Genomic DNA, 15,185 nt, shown 5'->3' with positions numbered 1-15,185 from the left:
GCTTCACTCCAACACATGTACCGACACAACTTGAGATTAATCTGCAAAGACCATCTGTTACGATCAGGCCTCAACAGATTCAGGCCGGAGCTTCAATACCAATGAATTTCTAAGCTGGCTCAGGCTCTAACCCTGTTAATAACTCGAATTATCCACTTGTTCCTGATTTAGATGAAGTTGCAGAAGAGCAAAAGGCAAGGATGGAATCACAAAAGCAATTAGAGGAACGGTGTAAATGGCTGGAGGAAAAATTCAGAGCAATAGAAAGCGTTGATAGCCATCATGGAATTGATGCTAAGGATCTGAGTTTGGTCTCAGACTTAGTCCTTCCCCTCAAGTTCAAAATGCCAGAGTTTGAAAAGTACAATGGGACTAGTTGTCCTGAAGCTCACATTACAATGTTCTATCAAAGGATGACAGGATATGCTAATAATGATCAACTATTAATCCATTGCTTCCAAGACAGTCTGATCAGGTCAGCAACTAAATGCTACAGTCAATTGAGTCGTGCTAAAATCAATTCATGAAAGGACTTAGCACAAGCTTTTATGAAGCAGTATAGCCATGTAACAGACATGGCACCCGATAGAATTACCTTACAGAATATGGAAAATAAGCAAAATGAGAGCTTCTGGCAATATGCCCAAAGATGGAGAAAGGTAGCAACACAAGTCCAGTCGCCTCGTTTGGAAAAAGAGACTGCGATGATTTTCATCAATACTCTGAAAGCCCCATTCATTAATTATATGTTCGGAAGCACTACTCTGAGCTTTTCAGATATAGTAATGTCTGGTGAGATGATCGAAAATGCAGTAAGAAGTGGACAAATAGATACGAGAGAATGTGCTAAAAGGTCAACCTCGAAGAACAAGAAAAATGAAGTGAACATTGTGAGCATGCCTTCCAAATTTGTCAATGTAGACCATCCAGGGGCTGTAACTATTAGTTATCCAGACTCTTCAAGGGAAGAATCCAACTCGAGGTCACATACAAAAAGGCTCCGGTTTACACCCATTCCAATGTCGTATAAGGAATTGTATCAGAATATTTTTTATGTGCATGTAGTGTCTTCGTTCTATTCGGAACCTGTGCAACCTCCATTCCCAAAATGGTATAATGAGAATGCTCAATGTGAGTACCACGTGGGAATAATGGGGCACTCAATTGAAAACTGCACTACATTTAAAAAGTTAGTTGAAAGGTTCATTGAAATGGGAATTGTGAAGTTTGACGATTCTTCAAAACCTAATTGCTCTGACAATAAAGTAAATGCAATATTTGAAAGTAGGGGCAAGAGAGTCGCGATGCCTTGAATAAGTCAAAAGCCTGGAAGAAATATTGGGGAATCTAAATGACATAACCGAAAAGGGAACCGGGGAGTAAAAGTTTCCAAACCCTTGCATACTTGGGAATATTTTGAACAATAGGACTGTGGAACAAATTCCTGTATTTTTAGAACTAATCTAGAGTAATATTTAAAACACGCTTGTTGATTTAAACCTAGAATTAATAGGAATCCTTTTATGAAATAGGCTTGTTTCTAGAATCTTTATTTCAATAAAATGCATCTTTTTGAGCAAATATTCTTTTATTCTTTCTATTTATAGATTCTATTGTTCTTTGAATTTTCTTTTGAATATTCTTTCATTTTTCATTCATGATCATACCATACAAATAATCATCCTTAGAATCATTTGGAACTTGCCTTATTACTTACAACAGGCCCTCAGTTATCAATGACATGAGCAACGCTGTAACTGACTCCCTTTTGGGTTGAGATATGTGTTTAAGCGGATCTCAAGACTTTGAAGATGACAGAGATCGTAACTTATCTCTTGATTTGTTAAGGATGGTAGAATAAGAGCTTAATCTACGAAGAGTCAGTGGACATGGTGAGCAAAAGGCAAAGATCAAAGCCTGAGTCACTGCGAAGACAAAGCGAATCGTCATTGAGTTATTTCAAGAATTCAAAAATGTTTTTGCATAACCATGTCAAGATATACCTAGGATGCTGAGATTTGTGGATGCTAAAAAATGTCTATACAGGTATCAGAAGGACACATGTAAATGGTTTCATGGTAGCCACGCTAATCATGAGGTTTAGGTATTGTTGATCCACCATGGAAGGGGATTGCATTAGTCAGGCTGTATTTAAGGAGACAAGATTTATGTGCCTCATTCATCTCTTCACAAACTTTCTCTATGTGGGGCATGGGTGTTATAAGGCCATTCTCATACATCGATTCACCTCGGCACTCTTCGATTACTTCATGAAGAGGGTGAAGGTCACCTTATATGCCAATGTTACAAAGTCGACAGGAATGGCAGAAAGGATCATACAACTGCACAATGTCAAAAGATTGTAGTCTGTTCAAAGGTCAGACATCATATCACAATGCAGCGAAGGCAGCCAAAAAGAAAAACAAAAGTACAAAAAATAAAAAGCAAAAAGAAGAATAAAAACAATGAAACAAAGGTTATAGTGAAAGGGGACCAAGACTTGTAAATATTGACATAAATAAGTTACCATTTACCCTCTATGCTTATCAAATGTCGGCTAGGACCTTCGCTTGGGGCAACACATTGCTCATTGGTTTATGGGATATAAACGGTTTTGAAGATGAGATTCTTTTTCTCCGATTCTTGTTAGAGTTGAAGTTGGATAGGGTAGAATGAACCCAATCTCGATATGGTCGATCGAATTTGAAGGATGTCCGTCACAATGATGCGGGCTTATGACAGAGAGGTTATCCTAGAGAATTTCATGAGGGGAGCTTAATATTAAAGAAGATCCTTCCTATACAAAAGGGCTTCAAAGAAAAGAATTTCAAAGCTGGGAAGGACCTTATGTGGTAAAGAAGGCCTGTTCTGGAAGAGCATTGATATTGACCAAAAAGGGTTTGCCCAATCCAGGGAATTCAAAATTCAGTCAAGAAAGAATTTTATCTAAAAGGGGAGAGGTCAAGGCGAAAACCTGCAAAGGGCACCTTGAGACCAAAAGGGATTTGAATTGAAAATCCGTAAATGGAGGCTCAAATTTGGATCAAAGTGGGGTTCAAAGTAGTCTTGCTATGCCTAAATTAACAATGAAGAAGTATGCTATGTCTTGGGGCATCGACAAAGTACTCCAGACCCCCTAAACTCATGTTGAGCTCAAAATGGTCCTTAAGAAGTTCGGACAGAGAAGCTCAAGCTACGATATCTAGGGCACCTAGTTTTTCATGTTACCCATTTTTGAATTTTCTGTCTTTGATTACCCTATTCTTTTCAAAACGCATTTAATAAATTTCCTTCTTAATTGCATTTGCTATCTTTGATTAATTTGTTTGTTTCAAGCTATGCTCTCAATTAATTCCTTTCCTGTCCCTGATTATGATCTTTTTCAAGCATTTCGCATTGAAATAACGATTAGTGGACTAATAATACTTTCACAAAAGGAGTTTCGCATATTACTTTGGAAGTTTCTAAATAATACAAGAACCTGAAACGGAACTTTTGTTTAGAATACACTAAGCATAAGGGTTGGAAATATTTAAGCCCAAATTGAGATTATTTTCTTGGATTTTCTATCAAATATATTGGTTGAACAAAAAGAAATTACTTCGATGTTATAATCCCGACGAAGAACGAGCAATGGAAACATTCTATGGAAAAAGAAAATGATACTCTGTATTTATGCAGATATCAAACATATACATCTGGTCATTACACCCAGAGAATGGTGTAACAGATCAAATTGATTGAAGATGATACAAATCCTATACCTCTGAGTTGCAGCAGGATGGATGGAAGAAACCAAATGTTACTCCCATGAAGTGGCAGTGGGAAGTACAACCTTTATGTCCCAGGAGGTACAGTGGAAGGGGCTTTGAGATTACAGCGGGGTGAGCTTGCTGAGCAGAATGTGATTGTTTCTTAGGGTTTTTCGTCAAGAATACCAGCCGAACAAGATGGCAGCGTAATACGTCGATGGTAATACCCTGATGAACAACGAGCGATGATACCTTAAGCATTTAAAAAAGGATCATTCTTATTTTTTCATTCATATATCATTCATAACGCATCTAGTTAGGAGCATTTGATTCATTTCAATCATAGCATCCTAATTATTTAGCATAAGCATAGACACGTGAAACTGATTTTACAGATCATGTCCCTAGAGGACAGTGTAGTGATATCAGTGAATTCACAGGTCTTGTCTCCCTAAGCAGTAGTAGAGCAAACCAAAGATGGCAAATCTTATCTCCATATATCAATAATAGAGCAGATTTAAGCCGTTAGTCTTATCTTCCTGGGGTAGCAAGGAAGTAGACTGAAGATTGAAAACCTTATCTCCCTGAAGTTGCAGTGGAGCAGACTGAAGATAGCGAATCTTATTTCCCTGAGGATGCAGTGGAACAGATTGAAGCTATAAATAAATAGATATTATCTCTCTGAAGTTGCAGTAGAGTAGATCATAGCAAACCTTATCCTCCTAAAGTTGCAGTGAAGCAGTTGTAGTGGAGCAAGTTGAAGTAGCAAGTCTTATCCCCCTGAAGTTGCAGTAGAGCAGACTGAAGATTGAAGACCTTATCTCCCTAAAGTTGCAGTGGAGCAGGTTGAAGTAGTAAGTCTTATCTCCCTGAAGTTGCAGTGGAGCAGACTGAAGTTAGTGAATCTTATTTCCCTGAAGATGCAGTGAAACATATTGAAGCTATAAATAAATAGATCATATCTCTCTGAAGTTGCAGTAGGTCGAATTAAATCTAAGATAGCAAGTCTTATCTCCCTGAAGCTGCACTGGAGCAGACTGAAGATGGCAGATCTTATCTCTTTGAAGTTGCAGTAGAGCAAATCAAAGCCACAATCCTTATCTCTCTGAAGTTACAGTAGAGCAGGTCAAAATTACCGATTCTTATATCCTTTAAATTCCAGCTGAGTAGATCGAAGCTACAAATCTCTTCTCCCTGAAATTACAATGGAGTGAATCAAAGCTACAAGTATCACTTTCCTGAAGTTGCAGTAGGGCTACTTGAATAAGAGGAGTGCCAAAGAAGTCGAGATTCGGAGACCTGGCAAAATTGGCCCTTTTAGAGTCTTTGCTCCATTCTCGTTACACGACAACGAGCAAAGAAGGATAGCTGTAATGGGCCAATTTAGCCCAGGCCCAAAACCATAAGATAAACAAAAAATAAAATGTCCACTATCTAATTTACACAGCCCAAAATTATAACCTGAGCCCAACTACATAATACCCAACTAAACCCAAAACCTAAAACCTAGCCCAACAAATACATGGCCCAACTAGCCCGAAAGTTAAAAACTAAGAAACCTTAAGGTTTCTTTAGGCGCACCGCAGCCCCCAGCCCCCAACGCCACCACCGTACGTCCTCCACATCCGTATACCAGCATGCTACACTTGCATCTGGCCTTGTACCTGCAAAAAGGACAACACAACAGAGAGAAAAACAATAGCAAATACAAAAAAAAAGGAAAAATTATATTTTGATTTTTCTTTTCGGCTATAAAGTCGTGAACAATGTATTAATTGTTTTTTACGCACACTGAACACAAAGAAAGCTATTAAAATCCTTAAAGGTGATTCATTGCTCGAGTTTTTTATTCTTTTTTTCTTCCGATTATTTCTTCTTAGTCATTCGTTTTAGCATTTAAAAATCGAAAAGAAGAAGAAAATAAGGCCTGACCTTGAAAGTACACCATGAAATTCCTTCTTCTTCGTCGAAATCAAAGTATAGAAGGGGTCTTAAGGTTGAAAAAGCAACTCCGAGGCTCGGGCAAGCTGGTCGCCGTTCATGGTGGCGGATCGGCGCCTATAGAAACATTTAGGGATCAGCTGAGAGGAATAAAATGGGGGGGGGCTAGGGTTTCTTTTAAAAAAAAAAGTTGTTTGTCTCATTTGTTTTCTTAAATGTTATATTTATAATATAGAAGAAACGACGTCGTTTTGAGCCAATTCCAATGGCTTCAAAACGGCACCGTTTAGGAGTCGTGACCCGATGACCAGACACGTACCCATGGGGATTCGCGTGTTTTGGTCTTTAAGGGGCTAATTGCGCGTTTGATCCCTCTCATTCGCGATGGTATCTGATTGGGCCTTTTGTGCATTTTCTTTGTTTTTTAATTTTTCCCTGAGATTTGCGCGTTATTGCAATTTAACCCGCGCCTAAACGCAGCCCTTTAGGAGCTGGTATATTTCCAGTTTTGGTCCCTGTGCATTCTCGCGCATTGCGCTTTAGTCCTTCTTTTAATTTCAGTAGTCTATTTTATTTATTAAGTATCCTTTTTAGTTTAATTCTTTTTTAATTGAGTCCTTTCGATTTGTATAATTCATTACTTTTTAAGGTTCATTTAATACTTATTTTTATATTTATATATATTTGATTTACCATGATAATTTTACCTCTTTTTATATATAAAATCTTTATTTTAAGTCTTTTTTTATATTTTATTGTTTTTAAAATTTCGTATAATATTTCACTTAAAAGTTCTTATATATTACTATACATATGTAGCTCATGATAGATTTGTTTTTATTCCATATATATTATTAATCCTATGTTACTTTACATACATAATCTCTTTTAAATATACTTATATACTACATACATAATCTCTTTTAAATATACTTATATACTTTTTAAACCTTATGTGTATATAATATATTTTATTATACATTTTGTCATTTTAAAATCTTTCATATTGTATATGTTATTTAAATTATTATTTTTTATTATTATGTATATGGTCAACTTTAAATAGATATTTCATTTTAAAAATATTTTGTACATTATTTGACTCAAATTTCCTCTTTTATAATATCTATTTTAATAATAAGTTATGTATATACTTAGTTTTTTATATATATAAATTATTTCAAATTTTGCATGTGTTATTCACTTATAGTTTTTTATACATAGTTTTTATATTGTTTAGCATCGTATTAGTTCCTAGTGTCTATATTATTTGGTATATTATGTGGGGTTTTTGGTTTGCATATTGTTAATACATTATAGTTTTATATTGCCGTTAGTCTTTTGTGTTGCTTTTTTTATCTATGCTTGGAAACTTACTTTAGTCTTTATGCTTATTCGTTCCTTTAATTAATTATATTACTAGTTTTCATTGTTCGAATTATACATGTTTGGATGTGAGCTTAATTTTATTTTGTAGATGTCAATTTGTTTTTATTTTTATACTATTTCTATTCATTAATAGAGTTCGCTATCCATGCATATTGTCTCATGTTTAGAATTTTGTCTTTCATTCGCAATTGACTCATTGTGATTTTCAACTTATTAATCTAAACTAATTATTTCATTTTATTTTAAGTTAAATTAATGCGTTTTGAGCTAGTTCTACAATTGTTTATTTAAAAATTTACTAAAACAAAGGTAATGATTGATGTTTGGGAACTCGAGGAATCGTGCCCTGCCGTGCTGGGTTTCGATTTTCTGTTTGTCCAATATAATCAAATATTCCTTTGAAATTTCATCCGTATTTTCTAAATTCTAAAATAAGGCAATGTTCAATGTTTGGAAATTCGAGAAATCGTGCTCTACCGTGCCAGGTTTCAGTTTTTCGTTGGACCAAATAAGCGAACATCCTTTTGTAATTTTCAAGTGTATGGGCTTTTAGAAATCGGAATTGATCGTAGTTTCGAGGGTTTAAAGGATCGTGTCCTAACATACTGGATGTGATACTCTATTCCTTTGAAACAAGCGAATCTTGACGTCCAATTTGAGTCATTCAAGTGTTTTAAAAGTAATCGTATTTCAAAATATTGTTTAGACATAAGGACATTATTTAATCAATTTGGTACCAATTTTGGGCGTAGCGAGGGTGCTAATCCTTCCTTATACGTAACCGGCTCCCGAACCCGTTTTCTCAAATTTCGTAGGCCAAAATTGATTTAAATGGAATAAAATATTTTATTAAGGTGATCCAATCACACCAAAACAAAAGATTGGTGGCGACTCCACACTTTGTTTTAAAAGTCGATCCCTTTTTTTTTTCGTTTTTTCAAAAACAATAAAAAACGGTTTTGACAACTATTATAAATTATTTATTTAGTTTAACGTTTATTGTGATTTGTTAAGTTATGAGTGTAAATTTTATTAATTTTTAATTTATTTTGTTAGTAATTTTGTGATTAGGTTAATTGTTTGTTTAGTTTAATGTTTATTGTGATTTTGTAGGTTATGAATGTAATCTTTTATTATTTTTAATTTATTTTAAACTTATTTTGTTAGTAACTATTATAAATTGATTCTTAGTTAAAGATAACACCAGAGAAAAATAGATAAATACTGAAATTCGAAAAAAAAAATTTTTTGTCATAGATATTGGTAGAAATGACAATAAATCTAATATTGCCTAATGAAATAACAACTTCAGTACAAATAATAACTTCAGTACAAAGAGAAAAAGTTGATAAGATGATGAGAGACTTGCAAGATTACAGAATGAAACAAGAAATTTGTAACACCCCAAAACTGGCCTAGACGTTATGGCTGAATCTGGCGACGTCACATGAGAGTGTTTTTAGAAAATCTTAGCAAGTTAAAAATCGTTCAGTTCGTTGTCGTTACTTAAGTCGTGAAATCTCCAAACCGATTATTAGGTGAACACATTTCATTATTGCGGAAGTTAAAACATCATGAATTCATTAATCAATAGCTTAATAGTTTAAAATGCCGAAATAAACTTTAAAATAGTTCAAGTTCAAAGACATTTTAATCCCAAAAATAAATATTTAAAATAAAGCAGACAAATAGAATGTTACTAAAAAATCTATAAATGTCCAACAGTGGTTACCATCGAGCCCTCCGTCGCACCGATCCATCTACTGCTGAGGATTACCTGACAGACAAATAAACAAAGGGGTGAGTTTTCGCAAACTCAGTGTGTACATCCCCACAAACAGCATGCATACAAACAGATAATAGAATACAAATAGTTTAGTCTTAGCCATACAAGTATCGCATGCATAACAAATCAGATATCAGAAAACATGCCCACCAACCCTGCACACCATCTCCAACCAACCCAACACACCATGTGGGGATACAATCGACCTACCCAACCCTACACACCAAGTATGGAGATATAATCAACCCATCCAACCATACACACCAAAAGGTACCGTAAAACAGTACATAATGGATATATGCAGCATAGCTGCCAGATAACAAGCTAATCACCTCTCAGACTTCCTTCTCTTCACAACAATCCCAACGCAATGCAATGCAACATACATACCATGACATGCTTATATACAGATATCAGATCTTATCAAAATCATAGCAAAATGGATATACGGAGTCAGACAGATACACATACTTATAATAACATGTTTTTGCATACAATTCAGTAATCAATCAGAGTATGGGGTCTAAGTAACGCTTACCGCCCCTACAATCAGGTCACAGTCAACTAAGGCAACCTATGCAACCTTAGAGAACATTTCAAATTAATTGGGCTCACACACCCACGTGCCCTGCCTGTATGGGCCCACACGGCCCAACTTGGCTTTGCCTGTGTGGATCACACCGCCTGGCCCAAACTCCCACATGCCTGTGTGGCTCACCCACACGCCCGTGCGACTTACACGACCCAATTAGTCGAGCCCGTGTCTCAGACATCGCCTCGCCAAATTTCACACGCCTGCGGTTCTGCCGAGCCCGTGTGGCTGCTGCACGGCTCGGCTAGTTAGTCACATGCCCGTGTCTCACGCCGCAGTTACCACACGCGCGCACACACACACGTGTGGCGCCGACAAAGTTACTTTTGGCCAATAAACTCATTTTCTACGCGATCGGAGTACACACCTGATTCGTTTTCGCTGCTAATCCAACCACGAGCACTCTAAAGCCTAAGATTGACAATACCGAGCCCAAATCAGTCACTTAAATCGACTTACATAAAAATGGAAAAATCCCAAAACGCGAGATGTACTTACCTTCGACGAAGAACGGTGTTTTCCTCACTACTAAGAATTCAATTGCTGATCTACCGAACCTTGATTAATCCCTAAACAATGACCAAAATCCTTTTAAATAATCTACAACTAAAATCTCGTAACTTAGTTTAAACGTTACTTACCAAATCGTCAAACACTAGCTGTAACGCCTCAATTTTCGGGAATCCTGTGAATGTTGGCATAGGTTTAATTATGTTAGTGGGCCTCTAGAAGGTCCAAGCTTAAGATAGAACCCAGTAATTTTAGTTAATTTTGTTCCATAAGAAAAAGGGAGTGAAATTATGAAATAGGACCTATGTGAAAATGTTTGAAAATGCTATAGGCTAAATTGAAGTGGCCAAATAAATAGGAGTGCAAAATAGGAGGATTTGCATGACAAACCTCCCATTTTACATGAAGTGGCCAGCCATCATGTTGTTGTAGACAAAATGTACACTTGATATCCATAATTTATGGTACAAATTGATACAAATTGATAATAGGTTAAGTAAATGTTCCATGATAATAGGTTAGGTAAATGTTCCATGATAATGGGTTAGGTAAATGTTTCATGATAATGGGTTAGGTAAATGTTTCATGATAAGAATTTCATGTCTTTTGTATTAGAGAATTAAATGGATGAAATATGAAGTTTTATTAAAAGAAAAAGGGGTGAAAAGAACAAAGTTTTGTCCATATTTGTTCATCATAGCTGAAAGTTAGAGAAGAGAAAGGAGAGTAGAAAGCTCTTGAGTGTTCGGTCACTTGGGGAAGAAATTGAAGGTAAGTTCATGGTAGTTGGCTTCTATCTTGATGTTCATGAGTTCTTCTTGATTCTACCTTAACTCTTGAAGCATATTTTAGTTTTTAGTTGTGTTGCGAGCATTTAGTCATGAATTAAAATGAAGGAAATGGTTGTTGTTTCATGTTCTTTTGATGAAAAATGGAAGATAGGTGAAGTTGAGCCAAACAAATGAGCATGCATGTGCCTTAGATGCTAAGGGGAAAAATTGGCTAACATGTTGTGCTTTAAAATGATGAAATGGAGATTATACTTAAGTAAAATCATAGATATGTGATGATTGATTGGTGATATACATGTTTAAATAACAAGCATGCAAGTTAGGTGTGAAAGAGTGATTTGGTAATAAATCTGCTTGGGACAACAGCAGTAACGTGACTTTGGAAAATCACCATAAATTGTGAGAGATGAATTAGAAGCTGAATAAATTATGTAATTAAAGCTTATTGAGTCTAGTTTCTAATGAAATAAACAAGAACATATTTTGAATTCTGTATGATGAGAAATTTGATTTGTAATGAAGAGTGGTCAGATTAGTCAAACAGTGAAACATGGGAAACTTTGAGAAAAATCTGGTATTGATTGGCTAAACCAAAAATTCTGAAAATTTTATGGATAGAATATATATGAGTCTATTTTCAGGGAAAATTAACGGAACTTGATTTGGAGTTTCGTAGCTCCAGTTATAAATAATTTAGTGACTGTTGCTCAGGAATACAGCTTGCAGTGAAATTATGATTATGTGGTAAACATTGACAAAAATTTGTTAATGAGTTGCTTATTGATTTCTTATAAGCTTACTATGATCTGTAGGTGTGGTTGGCCGAATATTGTAAGGGGTTAATACGTAGTTTGTATTTGAATAGTTAGATTAACGTGTTAGTAATCCAATTGTAGGCGGTTCGTGTAGATCTCGTCAAGATATCATCGCAAATGTGTGTAACTAACACCCTCTTTCTTAGTCTAGATCGGCAAAAGCGAAAAGTCGAAATGCCGAAAATCGGTATTTTGTCGATTTTGAAAAGCGAATGCTCGTGAGGTAAATCGATTAATGTTTTTGGTAAGCTACAAAATTTGGACCGCAAAGTGCATGATTTCGTGCCCTTGATATTTATGGGCTTAATGGGCCAAAATTGGAATGATGGGCCAATCTGCCCAATTCGTAAGAACCCGGGTACGTGATTACGTAGTACGTGAAAGGTAGGAATATGCATGAAAAACCCTAAAATAGATAAATTACTGAAATACCTTTAAAAGTGGAAAATTTACGCTTTACCCCTAGGAGATAAATTACCAAATACCCCTAGGTTAAATTGACTTAAATGCATATTTGATCGTTGTTATTTATTGCATGCCATGTTGTTATTATCGATGCATGGGATTGGGATATTGACGGAGGAAGTACTAAAAGTGGCTTGTCCACGATCGAGGCTTTGCCTCAATTTATCGTTAATCGAGCAGCAAGGTCAAGCAATGTGGAGTGTTAATGGGTGGGTTGAGCTATTCCCCACATGGAGTGTATGGCTGGTATGGGTGGAGTGTAGTGGTTGGTGGATTGAGTAGTCTCCCAAATGGGCTTGCATATGTTTCTTGATGTTGCATGTATTTTGAAATGGGCCTATGGGCCATCTTGTTATCTGAATAAGGGCTAAGGCCTAGATTATTGTAATTTGAAAAGGGCTCGCCCAAGACCACCTGTTACCCAAATGGGCTTGCATATGTTTACCGATGTTGCATGTATTTTGAAATGGGCCTATGGGCCATCATCGTTATCTGAATAAGGGCTAAGGCCCGCTTTATTGTAATCTGAAAAGGGCTCGTCCAAGACCACTTGTTACTGAATGGGCTTGGCCCAATAGGCTTGAGTGACTTGGGCTTTGAATGGGTTTTCCTTACACATCGAGTTTCCCAAACTCACCCTTTTATTTTCATCCACGCAGAAATCCCCAACCATAGTAGGCTTGGAGTCGTGAGGGAATTGAGTGGCCACCGCTCGAAAGTTTGATTTTCTTCCGTGAACTGGACATCCTTTTATTTACGTTGGAAGTTTTGGGTTTTAAATGTAATAAGGCCGCTTAATTATTTTTGATGGTTTTAATATGTATTACTAAGATAGGTATTACTTATTTTAACTGTGGAAATTGGATAGCTTTAGTATGCGTTTTCAAAAACAATAGTTGATTTCAAAATAACACGACAACAAGCAAAGCTTCCGCAATGAAAGTATTTTCCAAAATTAATCACTTTTCCTAAAATGACTTAATCAAATCAGTTTCCTAGAAATATCCATGACGTTAAGGTGTGGCAATTGCGGTATGCATGTCTAGGATTGGATCCAAGGAGCTTGGTACTTAAGCAAATCGATGGACTCACCACCTCTTTTCCTGTTTCCTACCGGTGCATGACTTCCATTCACTTTAACCTTTAATGAATTAATCTTTTGAACATCAAGTACAATTTTCTGGACTTAGAATGGAATTTTTTTTTTTACATTTTTGATGTGGCATGCCGGATCCGGCCATAACTTCTGGGTCGGGTTTGGGGTGCTACATTTATCGATATCAGAGCCTAGGTTGCAACAATTCTGCTGTGGAATGGGTTTACAAAAACAAAGATTTTCGAAAGCGAAAATTTTATAAAGAATGCGAAAAACTCGATTTTCAAAATTTAGATCTTTAGAAGGTGGCATTCCGAATCTCGCCCAAGCTCGTAAGTATTACTCGAACTTTTCTGAATATTTTCTGAATTATCTGTCTGCATGAAACCCTATTAGGATACTCTAGATAGGATGATCTGAAACCATTGGAAAATCGATAAGAGATCAAATCGTAGCTAGACTTCGATTCTGCGAAAACAAACTCGAACTCATCATTCGATTCATAAAACATCCGTAATAAACACGGAATATTAATTGATGCATAAAAATTCGTAATCAAGATAATACGATATGAGTACAAGAGGCCGTGGACGGAGCCGAGGAAGTGCTCGAGCGAGATCTTCGTCTTCGGGACATATGCCGACGGTGGATGCACCAGTACCACCGACAACAGAGGTAGAGTCTCATGACCGTGGTGCCGGGGATGATGCCCTGTCACAGGCAATGCTTCGTGTTTTGGAAAGAGTTGCCGGGGCAAGTACGGGCAATGGAGTTCGGGGATCTATTTCTGAATGACTTCGGGCTAACGGAGCGGAGATCTTTAGGGGTGTCTCTGGTATAGCCCTGAATGTGGTGGAATATTGGTTGGAGGCCACAGAACAGATTATGGATGACTTGGACTGCTCTGAGGAGATTGTGAGTGGGGTATCTGTACTAAGTCCTTTGGGTCACTCGGTTAGGGTAAACAAACTGTATAGGGATGTACCCTTAGAAACTCAAGGTAGGATTTTCCCTGGAGATCTGATAGAGTTACCGTTCGGAGAGTTTGATCTCATTTTGGGAATGGACTGGCTTGTTAAGCATAAGGTGACCCTGGATTGTGCTGCTAAATGAATGGTGTTAAGGACCACAAAGGATGAGGAGGTTATAGTGATAGGTGAATGAAGGGATTATTTGTCCAATGTGGTGTCGACTTTAAGAGCCGAAAAGTGGATTCGGAAAGGTTGTGAGGCCTATTTGGCATTTGTAAGTCAGTCAGAAGAGGAGGGACTGACAGTGGATAAGGTTAGGACCGTAAATAAGTTCCAAGATGTTTTTCCAAAGGAGCTTCCAGGATTGCCTCTGAACCGAGAAGTTGAGTTTGGAAAAGATTTGTTGCCTGGAACAGCGCCCGTGTCCATCGCACCGTATAGGATGGCACCGAAGGAGTTAGTGGAGTTAAAGACTCAAATTAAAGAGTTGTTGGATAGGGGCTTCATTAGGCCAAGCGTGTCTCAATGGGGAGCACCGGTGCTATTCGTGAAAAAGAAGGATGGTACAATGCGGATGTGCATTGATTATCGCCAGTTGAACAAACTGACAATTAAGAATAAGTATCCACTGCCAAGGATTGACGATCTGTTTGACTAGCTTAGAGGGGCTTCTGTATTTTCCAAGATCGACCTTCGATCTGGATATCATCAGTTAAGGGTCAAGGAGGCAGATATCCAAAAGACGACATTCAGGACTCGGTATGGTCATTACGAGTTTCTGGTTATGCCATTTGGACTAACGAACGCTCCTACAGCGTTTATGGATCTGATGAATCGTGTGTTCCAACCATTTTTGGATCAGTCAGTAGTCGTCTTTATTGACGATATCTGGTATATTCGGCTGAAACAAAACATGATGAGCATCTCCGTATAGTGCTGTAAGTATTAAGGGAGAAGGAACTCTTTGCGAAGTTCAGCAAGTGTGAATTTTGGTTGAGGGAGGTAACCTTCTTAGGACATGTGGTCTCTGTTGAGGGGATTAAGGTGGACCCTCGAAAAATTGAAGCGATTTTGGAG

This window comes from Gossypium arboreum, chromosome 2, assembly GCF_025698485.1.
Source record: "Gossypium arboreum isolate Shixiya-1 chromosome 2, ASM2569848v2, whole genome shotgun sequence".
In the NCBI taxonomy this organism is placed as follows: Eukaryota; Viridiplantae; Streptophyta; class Magnoliopsida; order Malvales; family Malvaceae; genus Gossypium; species Gossypium arboreum.
The sequence above is the reverse complement of the archived record's forward strand: the minus strand, read 5'-3'. Positions refer to the sequence as shown.